Source organism: Macrotis lagotis, chromosome 2 (genome assembly GCF_037893015.1).
Source record: "Macrotis lagotis isolate mMagLag1 chromosome 2, bilby.v1.9.chrom.fasta, whole genome shotgun sequence".
In the NCBI taxonomy this organism is placed as follows: domain Eukaryota; kingdom Metazoa; phylum Chordata; class Mammalia; order Peramelemorphia; family Peramelidae; genus Macrotis; species Macrotis lagotis.
In genome coordinates, this window is record NC_133659.1 from 193,561,687 (window position 1) to 193,584,418 (window position 22,732).

Sequence of the window (22,732 nt, forward strand, 5' to 3'; positions counted from 1 at the left end):
GAGAAAAATTTGGAACTCAAAATCTTAACAAATTGAAAAAAAATAAACTTTTCATGTAATTGAAAAAAGCCAACATTAAATGAAAAAAATTATATATATATATATATATATATATATATATATATATATATAGACAAGAGTACACAGGGAAGAACTAACTCTTTGCCAATTGGTGACTTAATGTCATGCTTCCTCACTCTATCAGTCTCCAATAATCCAGCGCAATAGCTCCTGTCCTGCACAGGTCCTAATTGGTAAGAATGCTCTATGTTGAGCCCAACATAGATTCAGCATGGCAACAGCATATTCTAGAGCAATAGTTTCTCTTGCCCACTTCCTTTAGCACTTCTAAGCTCTGAGGACAGCAATCAAATCACACTACCATTTCTCAGAGAGAGACAGTCATTTGTCCTAAAGCTCTATTCCACACCCTTGAGATGGAGCAGATACTCAACAACCCGCCTTGGCCACCACAGCCCTTATCTTCCCCTACTAAAAAAAAAAAAAAAAAGTAAATTCCTTAACAGCAGAGACTAACTTGATTTCTATATGTTTTCTATGTTTAGCATAAAACCTAGCATATAGTAAATATTTAATAAATATTTTTCACTAATTCTCTCATGTCAAGTACAGAATTCAGTGGAGGAAAATGGGGGGGAAGAAAAACAGAGAACGGGGTTGCCAAAAGAATATGAGTAGGGTGATATGCCTGTATAGAATAAATCTCAATGTAAAAGGTTGCTAAGTGATAGTGGAAGGAGGACCCTCTTTTTTTCCCCCAAATCCACCCAGCCAGTTCCTCATACCTCCAAGCTTGCCTCATATTCTACTGAGAAAATAGAAGCATTCGCCATGAACTTCATCTATACCCCTTCTTTTCATCTTAATATTCCTTGATATTTCCATCAGCTCCTTTCCTATTGTCTCTATAAGGAGGTGACCCTTCTTGCTAAGACCAGCCTTTCTCTATGTACCCTTCCTCCCATTATCCCATCCTTCTCCAAAAGATTACTTCCTTAATCATTCCTTTTCTCTAATATCTTAATCTCTCCTGAAAAGTATTACCATTGTTTTTGAAAAAAAATTCCAGGGCGGCTAGGTGGTGTAGTGGATAGGGCACCGGCCCTGCAGTCAGGAGTACCTGGGTTCAAATCCAGTCTCAGACACTTAATAATTACCTAGCTGTGTGGCCTTGGGCAAACCACTTAACCCCATTTGCCTTGCAAAAACCTAAAATAATAAAAATAAAAAAAGATTCCATGAATTTGAAATTCTAAGAGGTAAAATTAAAACACATTGAATTATATATCATTTGATCAGAAATACAGAGCACTGAGGAAGGGAACATAAAAGTTTTTAAATAAAAGTTAAAGATAAAATTTAGAATGTCCAGTGGAAATCTGGAGATACTTTAGATTAGAATTGAATGAATATCTGTCCAAAGTCTAATGGTTATCCCTCTTTACTAGGGCTCTTCAACACACATGCATACATACATACATAAACACACAAACATAAATACACAGAGTTCATCCAATTCCTTAACTTCCTAGTTCCTTAATCTAATCAATTCCCATGACATACTCTTCTACTCCAATTTAGCTTCATATAGAAATGGTCCTATTTTGATCTTACCACAATTCCAAAATGTTCCCCCAAAGTTAGTAACGAGTTCTCCCTCTAAATTACCTATTTTTCCTATTTAGTTATATATGTAGATATTGAGAGCAGCTTTGTGTAGAAGATTCAGTCTCTAGGACAGCAGGAACTGAGTTCAAGTTCCCACCCTTGACCTACACTAGCTATATAAGCCTAAACAAATCACTTAATCTCTTAAGGTCAAAGGTGATTCTAAGATTGTAAACTGCACAGAAGATAATGAGCTGCAGTGGTAAAGAGAATTTCCTCATTTGGGAGTTTCCTATCAAATACTTTTCTCCCAGAGAAATGTCAGCTTCTCAAAGGCTCAGGATGTTTCATTTTGTCTTTTGTATCTTTTGTATCTAGCATAGTGCCTGGCATAGTTAAACCACTAAATAACTGTTGACTGAATGACTATATTGAATATACAAAGCTTTTCTGCAATACATTTGCAACCAACCCTCTGAAATACCTCACATTATAATTACTAATTTTCAAATGAGCAAAATAAGGCTTCAGATTCAATAAGTAACAAATTCATTCATTAATAGAGTTCTTTGCATGTAGGAGGTATACAACACATGTTTCTTTTTTATTTTTGATTTATTTAAGGCAATGGGGCTAAGTGACTTGCCAAGGTCACACAGCTAGGCAATTACTTAAGTGTCTGAGGCCACATCTGAACTCAGGTCCTTCTGACTCTAGGGCCGGTGCTCTATCCATTGCACCACCTAGTTGCCCCGCAACAAATGTTTCTTAAAATTAACTGAATTAGTCAGAACTCTAATTAGAATATCAATAGTCGGGGTGGCTAGGTGGCACAGTGGATAGAGCACCAGGCCTGCTGCTGAGTTCAAATCGAGCCTCAGACACTTAAGGATTACCTAGCTATGATTTGCCTTGCAAAAACCTAAAAACAAAACAAGAATATCAATGGCCTTTGAATTACTAGTTCACTGCCTGGCACTCTTAAGTCATAGTGATTCTTTGAAAAGTCACTTTAAGAATTGCTCATGATTAGGAGCAGATAGGTGGCGCAGTGGATAAAGTACCGGCCCCGGAGTCAGGAGTACCTGGGTTCAAATCCTGTCTCAGACACTTAATAATTACCTAGCTGTGTGGCTTTGGGCAAGCCACTTAACCCCATTTGCCTTGAAAAAAAAAAAAACAAACCCTAAAAAAAAAAAATTGCTCATGATTAATGAAAACTTAAGAGGGATTCTAAATGATTCGTGAATATGTTAACAGTTTTATAGTAAGTGATCAGAAAAAAACATTACTAGAAATTTAAAAGTATCCTACTCTATTACCAGCTTCACTGAGGGAAAACAAAACAAAGATGGAGAAATAATTAGTTTAGTTTTTAAAGAGCACATAAGTACTGAACTATACTGGAGACCTTCCCCCCCTATAAAAATTATGTTATACTAATTTAGTCACCAGATTTACCACACAAATAAATATGTGGTAAAACCAAGAGGTAAAATGTCTATATAATGTTTAAGTTTTATTGGTGCCTTTTGCTTTTAAAATCATATTCTTTTTATTTTTTAAAATAAATATATTTTTTCCAATTATATATAACAATAATTTTCAACATTCATTTTTGTAAAGTTTTCTCCCTCCTACCCACTCCTCCCTTCACCCTAGGATAATAATTAATAGCTGATAAAGGCTATACATGTACAATCAATCATATTCTTTTTTTTTTGGCAAGGCAATGAGGTTAAGTGACTTGCCCAAGGTCACATAGCTAAGTAAACGTTAAGTGTGTTTCTGAGGTGGGATTTGAACTCAGGTCCTCCTGACTCCAGGGTCACTCTATTCATTGCACCATGTAGCTGCCCCCTCAATTATATTCTTTTAATTATATATGTATATGTATATATATATATATATATATTTCTCCTCTATTCATTGAGGGTTCCTAGGAAAGAAAGATTTTAAAAAATGATTTTTTAAAAAAGCAGTACAACAAACAAATCAACAAACACAGCAATGCATCAGAGCATATTTACCTTTCCTCACCCTTATTTCAATGAAAGGAGGGAAAGATATTTTCTTACCTTTCTGCAACCTAACTTGAAAACCACCTCTAATTTTAAAGGCAAATAATGGATGTCAAGAGGATAGTTTTGCCCATATGGTTAGGAGGACAACAATTACCACCAAAAACAGATAGCTTAACTGTTAAAAGCTTATGAATTCCAGGAATTATAATCTTTTAAAAAGAGACAAATAAATATGGGTATTTTTACAGAAGATGGACAGCAATACAGATTTCAACCTTCTTGCTTTCAAAAAAGTTTTAGAAAGTTGTTTTAAGTTCAAATAAAAACCAGAGTCCCACAGCTAATAAATGGAGAAAGATTTGAAACATCTTTCCTTTAATCAAAAAGTGCAATGTTCTATCCACTACCTCTTTAACAAAACATTGTTTTTGAAATTAAATTATTTCATGATTATATTAAACTGAACATTGTACAATTATAATGACTATGTTTGGCTCTAGAAAATATACAATTTAGCTATTTCTTTTGAAAATAAAATAAAGTGAGATAGGTATAAGATTTTCTATATCCTATTTAAGTACTTTCATATATTTTATATTTTTGATATCTACTCAGGAAAGATAGTAGAATATTTTTATCCACATTTTATGTGGATAAACAAGGAAGCTGAAACAATAAAAAATTATGACTTTTCTAAGTTACACAGCTGGTTAGGTTAGTCTTCTGACTTCCAAACCCCAGTCTCTTCCTACTATTCCACCTGTCAGATCAATATAAAATCTGGTTTTCATCATTTTTTTTTGCAAAGCAATGGGGTTAAGTGGCTTGCCCAAAGCCTCACAGTTAAGTAATTATTAAGTGTCGGAGGTCAGATTTGAACTCAGGTATTCCCGACTCCAGGGCTGGTGCTCTATCCACTGCATCACTTAGCCGCCCTGTTTTCATCATTCTTATAAAATGACAAGGTATTTTTTCTGTTTCTGTAGCTTCCAAATAACTTGTCGCTCAGGTCATTGCCTATTACAACAGTCCCAGTTGAGAAGTGTTGAAAAAGTGAAGTAGGCAAGTGGCAATATTGAGAGGACAAGAGTCAAAGATAATGGGGATATAAATTTGGCAGGATCTAGCTACTAACTGAATCTGTAAGGGAATAAAAAAAAACAGAGAAGACAGTGAGATTTCAAATATACCTCCAAATGAACATATGGCCTGAGTACAAAAAGTCTTTATATAAACAAAGTAGAGAAAGAATTATAATTGGCAGAAAGTCCTTGAACAAACAAGTGATAAAAATGATCATAAAAATAAAAGACAATTCTGATTATATAAAACTGGAAAGTTTTTGCTCAAACAAAATCAATATAAGTAGACTTGAAAGGGAAAGAGTTAACTGAGGAGAAAAATTTGCAGAAAATTTTTCTGATATGTCTGAAATGGAATGGAAGGGAATGAAAAAGTATTTATTAAGCACTATGTGCCAAGAACACAGTTAAGTGGTGGAATAACAAAAAGAAGATTGAGTTAGCTCCTACTCTCAAACCCAAAGTCTATTAAATAATAAGACAACATTAAGAAGGATTCAGATTTATTCACTTTATGGCAATCCAAGAGATATATACACACATGTACACATACATACTTATCTATATTTAGTTATGTAATATTTAAACAAATATATGAGAGCAAGAGTCATTCTCCCAATAAACAAATGGTCAAATAATATAAACAGGCAATTTTCAAAAGAAGAAATGCAATTAAATGATAACAATGCAAAAAATACTTCAGATCACAAATAAGAGAAATTCAAATTAAAACATCTGAGGCCTTTACCTCACACTCATCAGCCTGAAAAAGATGAGAAAAGAGAAAGATGTTAATTTGGGGAGGATATGGAGGAAAAAACACACTAATGAACTGTTGGTGGAACTCTGAATTGGTCTAAACATTTGAGAAAACAATTTGGACTCCTACACAAAAAATTTTTTTAAAAATATGCATTTCCCTTTGACCTGGCAATATCAATAAACAGGCCATATCTCCCAAAAGGTCAAAGATAGAATGAAAAGGCCCAGGTATATGAAAATATCTACAGCACCACTTTTTGTTGTAGCAAAATAGCTCAGCAATCACATCTATTAATTCTTCAAAATAATAGTATGTAATAGTAAATAGAATGCCTTTTGAATTCAAGAAGATCTGAGTTCAAATACAGTCCCAGCTATTCACATGTTATTTGAACTTAGGCAAGTCATTTCACTGTTTTCCTCAGTTTCCTCATCTGTAAAATGAGCTGGAGAAGAAAATGGGAAACCATTCCAGTATCTTTGCCAAGAAAACCCCAAATAAGAGCACAAAGAGTTGGACATGGGGGGGCAGAGCCAAGACGGTGACAAGAACAGATCATGTCTTAGGCGCTCTCATAAAACTCATAAGCTAAGGACTCTAACTAAATTTTCGAGAGACAGAACCCACAGAGGGACACAATGAGGCAGTTCTCCTACTCAAGGTAACCTGGAAAAGAGCAGAAAGGTTCTGCTCCTCGGGATGAGAGGGGCGGCCCACCGGAGGGAAAGAACATCAGCCTCCTGGAGGCAGCCCCAGGGTGCTGGGAGACTGCGGGAGTTCCCTGACCTATGCCCCAGGGAGCATCGGGCACAAATTGGGGGAACAGCTGGGGACCTCTGCCAGAGCGAGCACATGGAGCCCAGCCCTCAGGGCACACAGTGAGCAGCCAGATCCAGGAACAGAAGCAGGCAGAGCCTGTAAGCAGGAGCCCCCAGGGCATGAGGCCATTGAACCTAGGGAGGGGAGTGGAGAGAGAGAGAGAACTGCCGAGCTCTGCCCCTGGAACAGGACTCTGAACACATTCATATCCTGATCCCAGTCTAGGTCAGAACAGCAGCCCCCCCACCCCCACACCTCAGCCCCATGGCAGAGGGGGGCACATATAGTTATTCACAGACCAGGAGCCACACACACTGAGACCCTTGTGGGAGTGTCCCAAAAGCTCAGGAAGCACCCCAAAACCAGGCCCAGGCTGGGAAAATGAGCAAGCAGAGAAACAAGAGGAACATCACTGAGAAATATTTTGCATATGAGGCCAAGAAGGATCAAAACTCAGTCTGAAGATGAGGAAGCACAAGCTTCTGCATCTAAAGACTCCAAGAAAAACAGAAGTTGGGCTCAGGCTATGACAGCTCAAAAAAAGACTTTGAAAATCAAATGAGGGAGTTAGAAGAAAAACTGGGAAAAGAAATGAGATGCAGGAAAAACTTGAAAATGAAGTCAGCAGCCTAGTCAAGGAAATCCAAAAAAATGCTGAAGAAAACAGCATGCTAAAAACCAGCTTAGGTCAAATGAATAAAATAGTTCAAAAAGTTATTGAGGAGAAGAATGCTTTAAAAAGTAAAATTGGCCAGATGGAAAAAGAGATAAGAAAACTCTCTGTGGAAAACAAATCCTTCAGACAAAGAATAGAACTCAGGGAAATTGATGAATTTATGAGAAACCAGGACTCAATACTTCAAAACCAAAAAAATGAAAAATTAGAAGAAAATGTGAAACATCTCAGTGAAAAAACAACTGATATGGAAAATGGCCTTAGGAAAGATAATTTAAAAATTGTTGGAATACCTGAAAGTCATGATCAGGAAAAGAGCCTTGATATCATTTTCAAAGAATTACTACTGGAAAATTGCCCTGATATCCTAGAAGCAGAGGGCAAAATAGAAATGGAGAGAATCTACCAATCCCCCCGAGAAAGAGATCCCAAAAAAACAACCCCTAGGAATATTATAGCCAAATTCCACAACTCCCAAGTCAAAGAGAAAATATTACAAGCAGCCAGAAGGACACAGTTCAAGTTCAAGCCAGAAGGACACAGTGGAGCTGCAGTCAGGATCACACAGGACTTAGCAGCAACTACACTGGAAGCTCGTAGGGCTTGGAATATAATATACTGGAAGGCAAAAGAGCTTAGAATGCAGCCAAGAATCAACTACCCAGCAAGGCTGAATGGCCTCTTCCAGGGAAAAAGATGGACTTTCAATGAACCAGGGGAATTTCAAAGGTTCCTGTTGGAATGGCCAGAGCTGAACAGAAGGTTTGATCTTCAGATACAGGACTCAGGTGAAGCATAGAGATTGGAGGAGAGGGGGAAAATATGAGGGACTTAATGATGATGAACTGCATGTATTCCTGCATAGAAAAATGACACTGATAATACTCATATGAACTTTCTCAGTTAATAGAGCAGGTAGAGGGAGCTTTTATAGTTGAAGCACAGGAGAAAGCTGAATTTGAAGATAAAATATGGTGTAAAAATGGAGTCAATAGTAAAAAGGGAAATGTAATGGAAGAACAAGGGAAATGTAATGGAAGAAAAAGGAGAGGGGGAATAGACCAAGATATTTCATATATGAGATTTTTCTTTATTACAACGAGCTATTGCAATGATATGGAAGGGGGGAAGGCAAGGGGGAATGAGGGAATCTTTGCTCTCATCAGAAGTGGTTAGGAGAGGAAACAACATATATACTCAATGGGGTATAGACATCTGGATTAAGAAGGAGGGGGGACAGGAGGAAGGGGGGGATGTGAGTGATGGAGGAGAGGGTGGACCATGGGGGAAGAGTGGTCAGATATAACACATTTTCTTTTTTACTTCTTGCAAGGGGCTGGGATTGGAAGGTCTGTCTGGGACCATAGGACCAGGTAGATGCTGGGCCTAAGGGGTGGTAGGGGGGCTCGGGGCCTCTCGGCCCCAGAGCCAGGGATCTGTCTGCTGCACCACTCAACTACCCTACAGCAAAGTCAGAGTGAAAGGAGAGAGAAAATATAGTACATGGTAGTAGAGAAATATAAAAGGAGGGAGTTGCGATCAGCAATGGCAACAGTGGAAAAATATGGAAGTAACTTTTGTGATGGACTTATCATAAAGAATGTGATCCACCCACGACAGAGTTGTTCCTATTTCTATTTCTGTATTGGCAATGCAAGGTGCCAATGAAGGGCATTCCACAAGAGTAATTGGGACCATAATAAAAAAAAAAGGTATAGAGAAGGCAGAAGCACATTTTTTTAAATGTTATTATTGGGGGGGTGCAGGGCAAATGGGGCTGGGTGACCTGCCTGGGGCCACATAGCAGGGTGATCGTTGGGTGCCTGAGGCCAGATTTGGACCCGGGTGCTCCTGGCTCAAGGGCCAGTGCTCTGTCCACCACCCAGCCACCCCTACTATTATTACTATTTTATTTTATTTTGGGTCTTTTTTTTTTTTGGTTTTTGCAGGGCAGTAGGGTTCAGGTGGCTTGCATGTCACACGGCTGGGTGATTGTTGGGTGTACGGGGCCAGACGTGGGCTCAGATGCTCATTACTCCAGGGCTGGTGCTCCGTCCATTGTGCCACCTGGCCATACCTACAATTATTACTATTATTTTTTTAATTTTAATTTTTTTCTCTCCCCTTTACTTTATTGCTCAAGCAAGTCTATATTTATGGGGGGGAGGGGGTATTTTATTTACTTTTAAACAAGAATATTTTATTAATGTATAAAAAACATTATTTGTACAAAATGAGAATAAAAATTAAATTAAAAGAGTTGGACATGACTGAACCAAAACAATAAAGATAAACTCAATCAAAAGTGTGAGATATTGTTACCATCTCATTTTATCCTAGTAACTATTTTTCTCACCAATCTATTATTCCTTCTTTGCGAAAAAATAGTTAAGTAGTTCTGCCTTCTCTATACCTTTTTTTTATTATGGTCCCAATTACTCTTGTGGAATGCCGTTCATCGGCACCTTGCATTGCCAATACAGAAATAGAAATAGGAACTGCTAATTTCACTGCTACAGGAAACTCCTAGATGAGAAAACTTACCCTACCAATACTGAGCAGCACCTGTTCTACAGCTACAGTCAGATGCTGAGAGGTTAAGTGAATTAGTGTTCAGGGTTATGCAGTCAGTCAATTTCAGAAGAAGGCCTTGAACACAGTCAGAGCTTCCTGGATTTAAGAATGGCTCTCTATCCATTACGCCATAGTACCTCTTGGCATCAATAAAGTTAATTTTTATAACAACCTTTTGGTTGTTTATTAACTTACATCACCAGTTTCAGTTTTAATATTCCTGATACTATTCTCCATCTAGGTAGTATACCCCAGAAAAGAATATTTCAGTAATTTCTCCCTCCATCAGTTTTCATTCAAATTCTTTCTATCATGCTTCCCCTTCCCCTTTTCTGGTCCTCAGATTTCCTCACACTGAGTATATCTTTTTAATATACTATTCCACAATTTTCTGTTCCATTAAACCGGAACTGGTTCAACAGATCTGATAGTTCTTTGGTGTCTTTCCAACACATCCCAGATACATGCCCCCCCCCCCAAATCTCTAAAGTTCACTTGAAGCCAACATTAGCTTTCTCAGTACCAGTTAAAAACCCCAACTCACTTCTTCTACTGATCCCTGCCATTGGAAGCTCAATGATTAATCAGATTTGTCACTTAGTCCAATTCCTTATATAGGAGAAAAGAAAAAACTGAAGGGCCAGAGTGGTTTTATATCACTAGTCCAACTTACACAAAAAATAAGTATCATGGATGAAAGAAAAATGGCATAAGAGCATTGGTATAAAAATGGTAAAGCAGAGGTCTCTACCCTGAAGAGAAAGAAAAAAATATATAAAGGCAGTGGTGGATTGTAGAGTGTGTTCAAGGAATAGTACCTCTGGTGTGAGGGCTGCTTTTCACTTTTAATGTCCACCTGAGTCACCTAACTCTCACCTATGGCTCCAAGAGCATGCACAGCAGCCACACCCCAGTAAACAATTTTTGCAGGCAGATTAAACCAGGTTGAGGGTAACTGAAGGAGTCTCAAACTCATCAGTGAGTTGTAGATGGTGTCTACCCCAAGCATGTGAAGTCTTTCACTGGCGGAATAGGCAGATGAGAACACTTCATTCCAACAGCCATAAAGCCACTGAAGCAGGTGCTGTGGAGTTCTTAGAATTTGGTTAGACACCTAAGACACCAAAATGCATCATTTAGAGTAATCACCTGCTGTCTTGACTCTGTCTTGCTGCTGGATCATGATGTCTTTGGAAGAGAGTAAGGCTGATGACTTCGTGTAACTCTACCTCACTTAAATTCCATTTACTCATGCATCAAAAGACATCAGCCATACCACTTTACCATTCCTTAAAGTCCAACAGGCAAGTGACAAAGCAGCAGGTACAGATACACTGGGAGCTGTAGTCACAACCCTGAACACAGGCAGCCCAGGCCATGGGGTCAATATCCCACTGAAAGCATCATTGAGAACAACCTCCAAGGTGACTAAGCAGCTCTTTAAAGAACTGCACTGTTCACTTCCTAATATGAGGAAGGAACAAGAAAAGGTGCCCTAAAAATTGTCTGCTTACCTAACCCTGGTCTTATTACTGCTGCAGGCTGCAACCACAGTGTGGTCCAGACACACACACACACACACACACACACACACACACACACAAACACACACACATCTAAAAATCTTCTCCAAAGAAAATCCTGGGGCAGAGTCAAGATGGCAGCTTGAGGGCAGAAATTCCCAGAAACTTGTCTCCCAAAAAACTAAGTCTTCAAATTATGACTCTAGCCAAAATTTAGAGGGCAGAACTCACAGAAAGACTTAGTGATACAATTTCCCAGTCCAAGACTATATAGAACATCCATAGGAAAGGTCTGTTTCACCAGGACTGGGGGGTGGGGGGGTTGGAAAGGGCCCCAGTAATTCAGGCTGAAGCAAACCAGTTCCAGACTTCCAGGAACATCCCACAGTGAGCCTGGGTCTGTGGCAGAAGGGATGGTTTCTAGACCTCTTGACCCAGGGATCACCAAGGATGGCTTGAGGGGCCAATGAGAACTTGAAGTGGGAACTTGCAGAGCCACCCAGCACTTCCAAAGTGCTCAGCCAACAGACAGTAAGGGAGTGGGGAGAGATTACAGAGGTCTCTCTGCTATCCCTAGAGCAGGACTCTGCTGTTTGCCCACACTCAGATCCAGGAGGGAGTCTGGGCCCCCATACTGCCAGAGGAGCAGGGACCCTCTTCAAAGCTCCAGGCCAGAAGGGAGTACTTAAGGTCATCCACAGATTCAGACACAGGCAAGAGAGCAGTCAGAGCCTCTCATAAAACCTTGGAGAAATTAAGGTCCCTGTGTGTGTGGGGGGTCCCCCAACCCCCCCAAAAAGCCTTGAAAGTGCAATAAATCAGTCATAGGCTGAGAAAATGAGCAAATAACAGAAAAAAGAACCTGATCATAGAAAATTCTGGTCCCTTTGAGGATCAAAATACATAATCAGAATATGACAAAATCAAAGCTTCGGTATCCAAAGCCTCCAAGAGAAATAGGAAATGGGCTCAGGTTATGGGTGAGCTCAGAAAAGACTTAAAAAACCAAGTAAGAAAGGTAGAGGAAAAATTGGTTAGAAAAATGAGAGCAATGAAGGTAAATCATAAAAACCAAGTCAACACCTTGGTGAAGGAGATACAAAAAATGTTGCAGAAAGTGACCAGTTAAAAACCAGTACAGGTCAATTGGAAAAAAGCAACCCAAAAGGCCAATGAGAAGAATGCTTTAAAAAGCAGAATTGGCCAGATAGGGAAATAAAATAAAGCTCTATATTTTCTTTTATTTATTTCTTATATATATTTTTTCTTCAAATTAAGAATGGAGCTAAAGTAAGCTGAGGACTTTGTGAGAAACCAAGAAACAATAAAATGTCAAAAGAATGAAAAATTATAAGAAAATGTGAAACATCTCTTCAGAAAAACAATTGATCTGGAAAACAGATCCAGAAGAGACAATTTTAGAATTATTGGACCACCTAAAAATCATGACCTGGAAAAGGGCCTAGGCTTCATTTTTCAAGAAATAATATAGCAAAACTGCCCTGAGATCTGAGAAGTAGAGGGTAAAATAGAAATTAAGGGAATCTACCAATTACCTCCTGAAAGAGACCCCCCACCAAAACCTCCCAGGAATATTTTATAGACAAATTCCAAAACTCCCAAATCAAAGAGAAAATACTACAAGCTTCCAGAAATAAATAAGTCATCTACTGTGGTTCTACCATCAGAATTACACAGGATTTGGCAGTATCTACATTAAGGGCTTATAGAGCTTGGAAAATGATACTCGGGCAGGCAAAAGAGCTTTGTTTACAAGCGAGAATCAACTACCCAGCAAAACTGAACATACTCTTTCAGGGGAAAAGATGGACTTTCAATTAACAGGAGACTTTCAAACTTTCCTATTGAAACAGGAGCTGAACAGAACGTTTGATCTTCAAATATAGGACTAGGATGAAACATAGAGAGGGTGGACAAGAAGGACTAATGAGGAACTTAATGATGTTGAACTGTTTTTATTCCTGTGTGGGAAGAAGATACTGATAGCTCATATGAACCTTCTCATTTATGGGAGCAGTTAGGAGCATATATAGACAAGGCACAAGAGGGAGTTGAATATAATGGTATAATACAATATAAAGATGGAGTCAGTGGGTGATAAAGAAAAGTACTAGGAGGAAGGGAAAGGCGAGGTAGAATGGGCTAAGATATTTCACATAAGAGAATCAAGAAAAAGCTTTTGCAATGGAGTGGAAGGGGGAAAGGCAAGGGGGAACAAGTGACCCTTCATTCTCATCAGAAATGATTCAGGGAAGAAATAACAAACAATTAATAGGATATAGAAATCTTTCTTACCTTAGAGAAAAATGAGAGGAATGGGATGGGTTAAGGGGAATGGGGGAGGAGAGGGGTTAGTAGGTGATAGAAGAGAGGGAAGATCAGATAGAAGAGGGTGATCAGATAGAATTCACTTCTGAGCAGGGAACTGGTGAAAGGAGAAAAAGAATAGAATAAATGAGAGTGGGGAGAAATAGAATGGAGGGAAATACAGCTAGTATACTGTGGGAAAAGATATCAAAGCAGTATCTCTGGTAGACTTGAGATAATGAGGGCTACTCATCCCAGAGTCTGAGCCAATGGAATCTGAACACAGACTGAAGCACACTTTTTTCCCCCTCACTTCATTTCCCTTGAGGTTTCTCTATCTTTTTTTTTTGGGGGGGGGTATGTTTACTTTTGTTAACAAGATTATTGTAATAATATAAACCATAAAAACTTTAAAAAAATAAAAATATTCAACTCACCATTAGGGCATGGAACATGTACACACTCATAGACAACACAAGATCCAATAGGCTTGAAAGATACACAACTCTGTTGCAAGGTAACAGGTATCATATTCAAATAGCAGCCCTGAGTAAAACAAGACTGGCAAATGAAGGCCGGCTTACTGAAGTTGGAGCTGGATAATCATTTTTCTAGGATGGTCACAGTGAAGGCGAGCACCATGAGGTTGGGATAGTTTTGAAATCAAATCTAATCTACTCAACAAGCTTAAATGCCTACCAGAAGGAGTGAATGATAGGCTCATGACAATGAGATTGTCACTTTCAGGAAAATGCCATGCCACCATCAATAGTGGTGCTCTCTGGGGCGGCTAGGTGGCACAGTGGATAAAGCACCGGCCCTGGAGTCAGGAGTACCTGGGTTCAAATCCGGTCTCAGACACTTGATAATTACCTAGCTGTGTGGCCCTGGGCAAGCCACTTAACCCCATTTGCCTTGCAAAAAAAAACCCTTAAAAAAAAATAGTGGTGCTCCCACTGTAATAAACCCTGACTGAAGTCAAAGAAAAATTTTATGAAGACCCAGACACCCTTTTCTTCAATGTACTAAAAGAGAATAAGCTTATAATTCTGAGTAACTTTAATGTTAGAGCAGGCTCAGACTGCCAGACATGGCAGGGAGTCTTTGGGAGGAATGGACTTGGAAACAGCAACAGCAATGGTCACCCACTACTGAAGACTTGCACATCTCATGACCTCATCACAAACACTTTACCTAAACACAATAAAACTTCCTGGATGCACCCTTATAGCAAATATTGGCATCTAATAGCTATGTGATTGTAAGGAGAAGAGACAGACAGGATGTGAGAGTGACAAAGGTGCCAAGTGAGGGACTGATCACAAACTCATTCTCTCCAAATCTAACATTCATATTCAATCAAAGCAGTGGCCCCAAGGCAAACTGACTACTAGTAGAATTAACTTCAAGAGATTAGAATGTCTCATTGAGTGGGAACAGTTTATTACTAACTTGAAGGGAAAACTGAGCGAATACACAGTTGGCAACAGTGGAGCAAAAAAAAAAGAGTGAGTAGCTTTCAGAGATCTGATGTACAGCGCTACATTTGCTAATCTGGGCCAGAACACTCGCAAACATTAAGGCTGATTTGATGAAAAAGATGGGGAAATTTAGAAGCTATTAAATGAAAAATGAGAGCTCCATAAGGTTTACCAGCAGGATAGTTCATCCATTTCTAAGAAGGCAGCATTTAATTCCATCAAAAGTAAAGTCCAAATAAAATTTAGAAAGATGCAGGACTCAGGACAGTTAGGTGGTGCAGTGAATAGAGCACTGGCCCTGGAGTCAGGAAGACCAGAGTTCAAATCCAACCTCAGACATTTAAGAATTACCTAGCCGTGTGACCTTGGGCAAGTCATTTAATGCCATTGCCTAACCCTCCCCCCAAAACATGCAGGATTCTTGGCTCGGTAAGAAGGCAGATGAAATTCGGTTTAATGCAGATAGTAACAAACCAAAATGCTTTTATGATGCCCTGTAGGCTCTTTATGGTACAAAGATATATGATGCATATCAACTGCTCAGTGCTGATAGATCCACATTGATTAACAACAGGGACATGATCCTAGAGAGATGGGCTGAACACTTTCAGTAGTGTTCTTAATAGACCATCATCAATCAATGCAGAAGTCACTGACCATTTACCTCAAGCTGAAGTCAATCAGTCCCTAGCTGAAGTTCCAACTGAAGAAGAGGTTTGGAATGCCATTAGTTAGGCTCCTTTCATGTGACAAAGCACCTGGTGCTGATTCTATTCGAACTGAAATCTACAAGGTTGGGGAGGTCCATTGCTCATCCAAAAACTGACTGAAATTTTCCAGGTTATATGGCATGAAGAGGTCATGTTATCCCACAAGAATTCAGGGATGCCTCCATCATCCATCTCTATAAAGGTAAAGGGAATAGATTGTCCTGCGACAAGCATGGTTGGTAAGATTCTTGCCAGAGTCCATCTCAATAGGCTGATCCTTCACTTGGAAGAGGTCACCTTCCTGAAAGCCAGTGTGGTTCAGAAAAGGTTGAGAAAGTCAATATGGTGTTTGCAGCCTTACAACTCCAGAAAAAATGCTAGGAATAGAGGTCTGTATACATCAGTTGTATCTGACCAAGTTCTTTGATACCATCAGTCCTAAGGACTTGTGAAAAATTATGTCAAAATGTGCATGTCAGTTTGATGACAGCATGCTTGACTGGGTAATAGATAGTGGATGATGCTTTTGAGATTTCCTGGTCACCAATGGAGTGAAAAAGGATGTGTCCTTGCTCCCATGCTTTTTAGCTTGATGTTCTTGACCATGTTTTAAAATGCCTTCACTGAGGATAAATATAGCATCAATGTTAGCTACCACACTGATGGCAAATTCTTCAACTTGAAAAGTCTACAAGCCAAGAACAAAGTGGAGGGATTGTTGGTGCATGATCTTCAGTTTGCAGATGATTGTGCACTCAATGTAGTCTCTGAAGTTGAGATGCAACAGATGGATTCCCTGCTGCTTGTACTAATTTTGGTCTAACAATTTCAATTAAAAAAACACAGGTGTTCCATCAACCAGCACAATATCACCCATATATGGAACTATCAATTACAGCAAATGGAGAAGTTGTGAGTATTGGGGACAAGTTCACTTACCTTGGCAGTGTACTTTCTAGGGAGGTACACACTGACAAAAAGGTTGACACACACATTGCCAGAGCTAGCTCAGAATTTGGGAGGCTCCCAAAGAAAGTGTTGGGAGAGAAGTTGTGTAGACTGACTATCAAACTGAAGGTCTACAGAGTTGTGCTGACCTCATTGCTATATGCTTGTGAAACCTGGACAGTCTACCAGCGCCATCTCAGTAAACTGAATCTTCCATTTAAATTGTCTTAGGAAGATTCTGAAGCTTACCTGGCAGGAGCAGATACCACACAGTGAGGTCTTTTCTCAAGCTAAATTGCCAAGTATTCCAGTATTACTACAGAGAATACAACTACAATGTGCTGGGCACAATGTTAGAATGCCAGAAATACATTTGCCAAAAAAAGACTATTTTATGAAGTACTAATACAGGGCAAGTTCTCACAAGGAGGTCAGAAGAAGCAATACCAGGACACCCTGAAAGTCTATCTTAAGAACTTTAGAATTGATTGTACAGAATGAGAGACACTGGCACAGGACCACCCAGCATGGCATGGCCTCATCAGTGAGAGGGCCACACTATGAGGAAAGCAGAATTGAAGCAGCTCAAAGGAAATGTGACATTAGTAAGTTTAGTATACTCACCCCAGGTGTTCACATGGACTATTTGTGCCTGACCTATAGTAGAGCATTCCGAGCTTATATTAGTCTGATCAGTCACAGTCAGACACACTGTAATCTGTCTTAAATAATGATGTCATTTTAGTCTTCTTCAATAACAAATGACAAAAACTAACCAAGGGCAGTGGTGGCCTGGAATGAGTTTTCTCTAGGAAATAGCATATGTGCATGTTTTTAAATGTTCATAGTATATTAAGTTATGTATATTATCCACAAATAAACATAAATATACTAAAGGTATGGGTTGTTCTCACTAAAAATATTACTATAAATTTTTTGTAGGACCAAGAAAACTTTTCTACTATTAATGTTTTTATTTCATTTTCATTCTGCCCTTTTGAAATTTATATTTTTTATACCTTTTATAATAAACTCATATCCATACTAATAAATGCATGCAGATTATGGGATGGGACTGAATTCAAAGACCATTGTTAGAGTTGCTCTTCCCACTGGATAATGAAATCACACTGCAAGAAATCATTAAAATAATTAAAATAATTAATCTTGCAACAATTTTATTTTCTATACTCACAAGTCCACCAACCTAGTCTAGGTTCACCTTTAGCCAAGATTATTATAATAGACCCTTAATTGGTCTAATTCCTCTCCTATCCAACCTCTACACACTGATATTCCTAAATAGGTCTGGCTGCTCAAGAAGTTCTAATTGCTCCCCAATGTCTCCATATATAAAGAACACCTCTGTTGGGCATTTAAAGTCCTTAATGATATGGCTCACATCTACCTTTCCTTTTAATAGGCTGTCTGCCATACCTGAAAGAGCCTAACCTTTAGCTCTTATAATTACTAGTTTTTTCAAGGTGACTCAAATGTCATCTCCTACACAAGGCCTATTCCAAAAGATTCCCATTTATTGGTATTCCACATAGTCCCAAATTGTTTTGTATTTATTTTTAATGTCTTTTGTACTTATCTATATTCATGTTATTTTCCATCAATGAGGGAAAGGGATTCTTTCATTTTATATTCTGTATTCCCTACACTTTGAAAGCTAAGCTAATAACATGTATTATGTTTCACTATCCTCTGAAAACATCAGACAAGACATAAAACAGGGACACATAAATATCTGCCAAAGGTATTTAACACTTAGGATAGAGGAAATCCCATTCTGGTCAAAGAGGAATTCCCTGTGAATGGAGAGGTCCTCAACATGCTCCTATTTACAAATGAAATTATGCCATTTGAATCAAGCTGCTAGAATACTGAAGATCCTACTAGAAGAAATCTTTAATCATTCAAAGGAATTTGGACTATCCATCCACACTGAAAAAACCAACTGGTTAAAGAATATGGGTTATCCAGATTTCAATATGAATTCGAATGGATAGCCAAGAAACTGACCAACAGTATGCATCAGTATAGACAGAAAAAAGATGGAACCCAGCGCTGAACAAGAGAAAAGTGAGCTGTACTACATTCAGGAAACTGGAAATTGGCACAGTGTTCTAATGCTATTCTTGGGCTGTCAGATTCTGAATGAGGCATGCTCTCCCAGTTTTCGAGATGGAACCCAAATGTCAAACTTTGGGGAGAACATGAACAAAAGTTTCACGGGATGATGATACATTGATGAGCTTTGATCTCTGACACTGAAGGCAAATGGTGGTGGTGGTGGGGTGTCACAGTTTTATTTGACTATCTAGTGTAACACCTGAAATAGGGTAGACATTTAATAAATGTTCATTCAATGAATGAGAAAATGATGCATATTCTATAGGCAATTCAAGGATAGTAAAGTATATTAATTTCACTTGACTACCAAATTATACAAAATAAAATTATAATACTTGAACACAATTAGCATAAAGCAACTAGAATATTTCTCAAAATATAGACAGGAATGTGACAAGCTCTGATAACTTGGAAACAATGGGCTGATTCTGTAATCCATTTAATCAAATTAAGCTTCAGGTGTAAAGTCTTCCCAGATTAGCTTCACAATATTTGTACATCTTAAATCAGCTGAACTGTTTCACCTTTTTTCATTTCAAAAATTGTATGGGTTTTTTTTTTGGTTTTCTACAAAATTCTACATTACTATTGAAAAAGCAGATATTAAAACTTTCTCTTGTTCATTTTAGTAACATTCTAAAAGTTTAGATAACCACTATAAATTAAAATACAACCACTTCAAAGAAAGAGGATAATTTCTAAATTAAGACCAAAACAACTTTTGATTCAAACCACTGTACTTTGCAGAAATAGTAACCCAGTTTCACTTTGAGTATGGTGTTTGTTGCCCTCGAGGGACCTACAACTTTCGAACAAGACTTTTTTCATTAACTGTCAGAAAGGCGGTAAAACAGAGAACAAATTAAATAGCCACCACTATAAGCAATATAGAACATACTTTTAAATTGTTACAATGGTACAACTACTTCATAGAACTATTGTAAAACACATATAACACCGACTAATAATGATAATTATTGATATAATACATATATAACACTGTTACAATACACACATAATACTGATTAATAATGGTTTCATGTTTTAAGTGATCTTTTCTCATATTTGAGAACTTGAATCATGTCTTCAATAATTCTAAGCCATTTACCATTATGGTAGTCCATGTCTTCAATAGAAATGATCTCTTAGTAATGAAATGTAGCTACAAATCATGTTACATAATCCCAGAACAATTAGAATTTCTGATCATGCAAATGGCAATGGAAAAAATTGTACAAGTATTCTGCAATATTACAAAGACCTAAAATTGAGAAGTGATGTACAGACATCAGAACAATTTTGAAAGATTTAAAAACTCTGATCAATACAATAATTAACCAAGATTCCAAAGGATCAATAACAAAGAATGCTGTTGACCCTCCTAACAGAGAGGTGATAGAGTAATAAGAAGTGAGACATTTCCTTTTGATATTCATATTGCTTTACTATACATATTGTTGCAAGGTTTTTATTTTTCTTTTTTCCAGAAGAGGTAAGAAGGGAAAAATGATGATATAAAATAAAATTTAATTAAAAAACAATTCATTAAGAACATACATTTCTCCAAAGCTAAATGGGATGATTATGTAATAGAATGAGAGTAAACAGATGGACAACATAAAGGGTTATATTGATATGTTATAAAATTTGAAGTACCAGAATATGTATGATCTCCTGTGGAAAACATATAGAAGGAACTGACAAGAGTCACACAAGATAAGAATGGAGGGTTTCAATCAGAGATTAGGCATGGACCCTATGCAAGGATGATAAACAAATTCGTGAAGTGTATCTATAGGGAAGACTACTAGGCCCCTGAATAACCTCACAGATATACTGTGAAAATATTAATATTTTTAGGAGTCAAAAAAATTATAATATATAAAGCAATTTAACCACTTGCCTTTAAAAACAGAAATAAAACTTTATTGTTATGTGAAATGCCTTCTTTAGTTTTTATATTCCCCTAGAAAGCAGGTTGGAAAATATGAAACAAACCAACTGATATAAAAAGGCTATTTTCACTTGGAGTCAGGAGTACCTGGGTTCAAATCCAGTTTCAAACACTTAATAATTACCTAGCTTGTGTGGCCTTGGGCAAGCTACTTAACCCCATTTGCCTTGCAAAAACCTAAAAACAAAAAACAAAAAAGGTTATTTTCAGAATCTTTCTGAAAATACAAGTTTTTTAATTGTTGGGAAAATTGAAAGTTAGTATGGAAGAAACTTAGATTAGACCAACACCTCACACCCTGTACCAAGATAAGATCAAAACAGATACAGGATTTAGACATAAAAAAAACAATATTATAAGCAAACTAGAAGATCAAGGACTAGTTTACCTGTCAGATCTATGAAAAGGGAAACAGTTTATGACCAAGGAAGAGATGGAGAACATCATTCAAAAGAAACTAGATAATTTTGATTACATTAAATTAAAAAGCTTTTGCACAGACAAAACCACTGTAACCAATTGGGAAACAATTTCTGCAACTAGTATTTTCTGACAAAGGGCTCATTTCTAAAATATACAGAGAATTGAATGAAATTTTTTAAAAACCAAGCCATTTCCCAACTGGCAAATGGTCAAAGGATATGCAAAGGCAATTTTCAGCTGAGGAAATCAAAGCAATCCATAGTCATATGAAAAATTGCTCCAAATCATTACTTATTAGACAAATGTAAATTAAAGCATCTCTGAGATACCACCTCACACCTCTCAGCCTGGCCAATATGACCAGAAAGGACAATGATCAATGCTGGAAGGGATGCAGGAATTCTGGGACACTAATTCATTGTTGATGGAGGAGCCCTGAACTCATCCAACCTTTCTAGAGAGCAATTTGGGATTATGCCCAAAGGGCAACAAAAATGTTTTGACCCAGCAATACCATTACTGGGTCTACACCCTGATGAGATTATGAAAAAGGGTAAGAACATCACTTGTACAAAAATATTTATAGCAGCTCTGTTTGTGGTGGTAAAAAATTGGAAATTAAGTGAAGGTCCTTCAATTGGGGAATGGCTTAACAAACTATGGTATATGTATGTCATGGAACATTATTGTTCTATTAAGAAACCAGGAGGGAATGGGAATTCAGGGAAGCCTGGAAGGATTTGCAGGAACTGATGCTGAGCGAGATGAGCAGAACCAGAAAAACATTGTACATCCTAACAGGAATATGGGGGTGATGGTCAACCTTGATGGACTTGCTCATTCAGGGCAACAATAGAGACAATTTTGAGCATCTGCAATGGAGAATAACATCTGTAACCAGAGAAAGAATTATGCTTCACAAATTTGCATGTCATCCTTGCACAGGGGCCATGCTAATCTTCTCTGTATCGTTCCAATTTTAATATATGTGATGCTGAAGCGAGCACCCAGAGAAAGAATTATGGACTTTGAACAAAGACCTAAGACTATTACCATTAAATTGGGGGGGGAGTTATATTATTATGTAATTTTAATATCTCATATTTTATTTTTCTTCATTAAGGATATGATTTCTCTGTCATCACATTCAACTGAGATCAATGTATAACATGGAACCAATGTGAACACTAATAGAATGCCTTCTGGGGGGTGGTGGGGGGAGGGAAGCAAGAATGGGGGAAATTTTGTAAAACTCAAAATAAATAAAATCTTTCTTAAAAAAAAAACACAAGTTTTTTGAAGCACACAGAGCCCTTAGTCAATTACTCTTCTTTCAAACTTGGATATTCAAACTTTCTTATTTCAAAGTTACTTTGGAGGTCAGATTTCCTGCCTTTAAGCAGCACACCTCTTTAAAAATGCAAAACATCCAAATTCCTGAACCTAGTCTGTTACACAATCAATGATAAAAACTCCAAAGTTGCTTTTTTGATGAAAAGCAAATAAATTAGTAAAGATGAGACACAGACATTTTATACATTTATATTTAAATAGTTTTGGAATATCATTTTTAAAAAGCCTACAAGCCTTAAAGGTACTGAGCCCAGAAAAAGTGAAGACTCCTCAATTACAGAAAATGTGTAGGTGGAAGAAACATGA

The 22,732-nt window shown here is 37.7% G+C and overlaps 1 non-coding gene across 1 annotated transcript; it reads right to left on the reverse strand.

The window, feature by feature from the left end:
* Nucleotides 1-21,973: 21,973 nt before the first annotated feature.
* LOC141515650 (U6 spliceosomal RNA) lies at nt 21,974-22,080 on the reverse strand. The gene has a single exon (XR_012476411.1). It is a non-coding gene; the product is annotated as a U6 spliceosomal RNA (small nuclear RNA).
* Nucleotides 22,081-22,732: the final 652 nt, after the last annotated feature.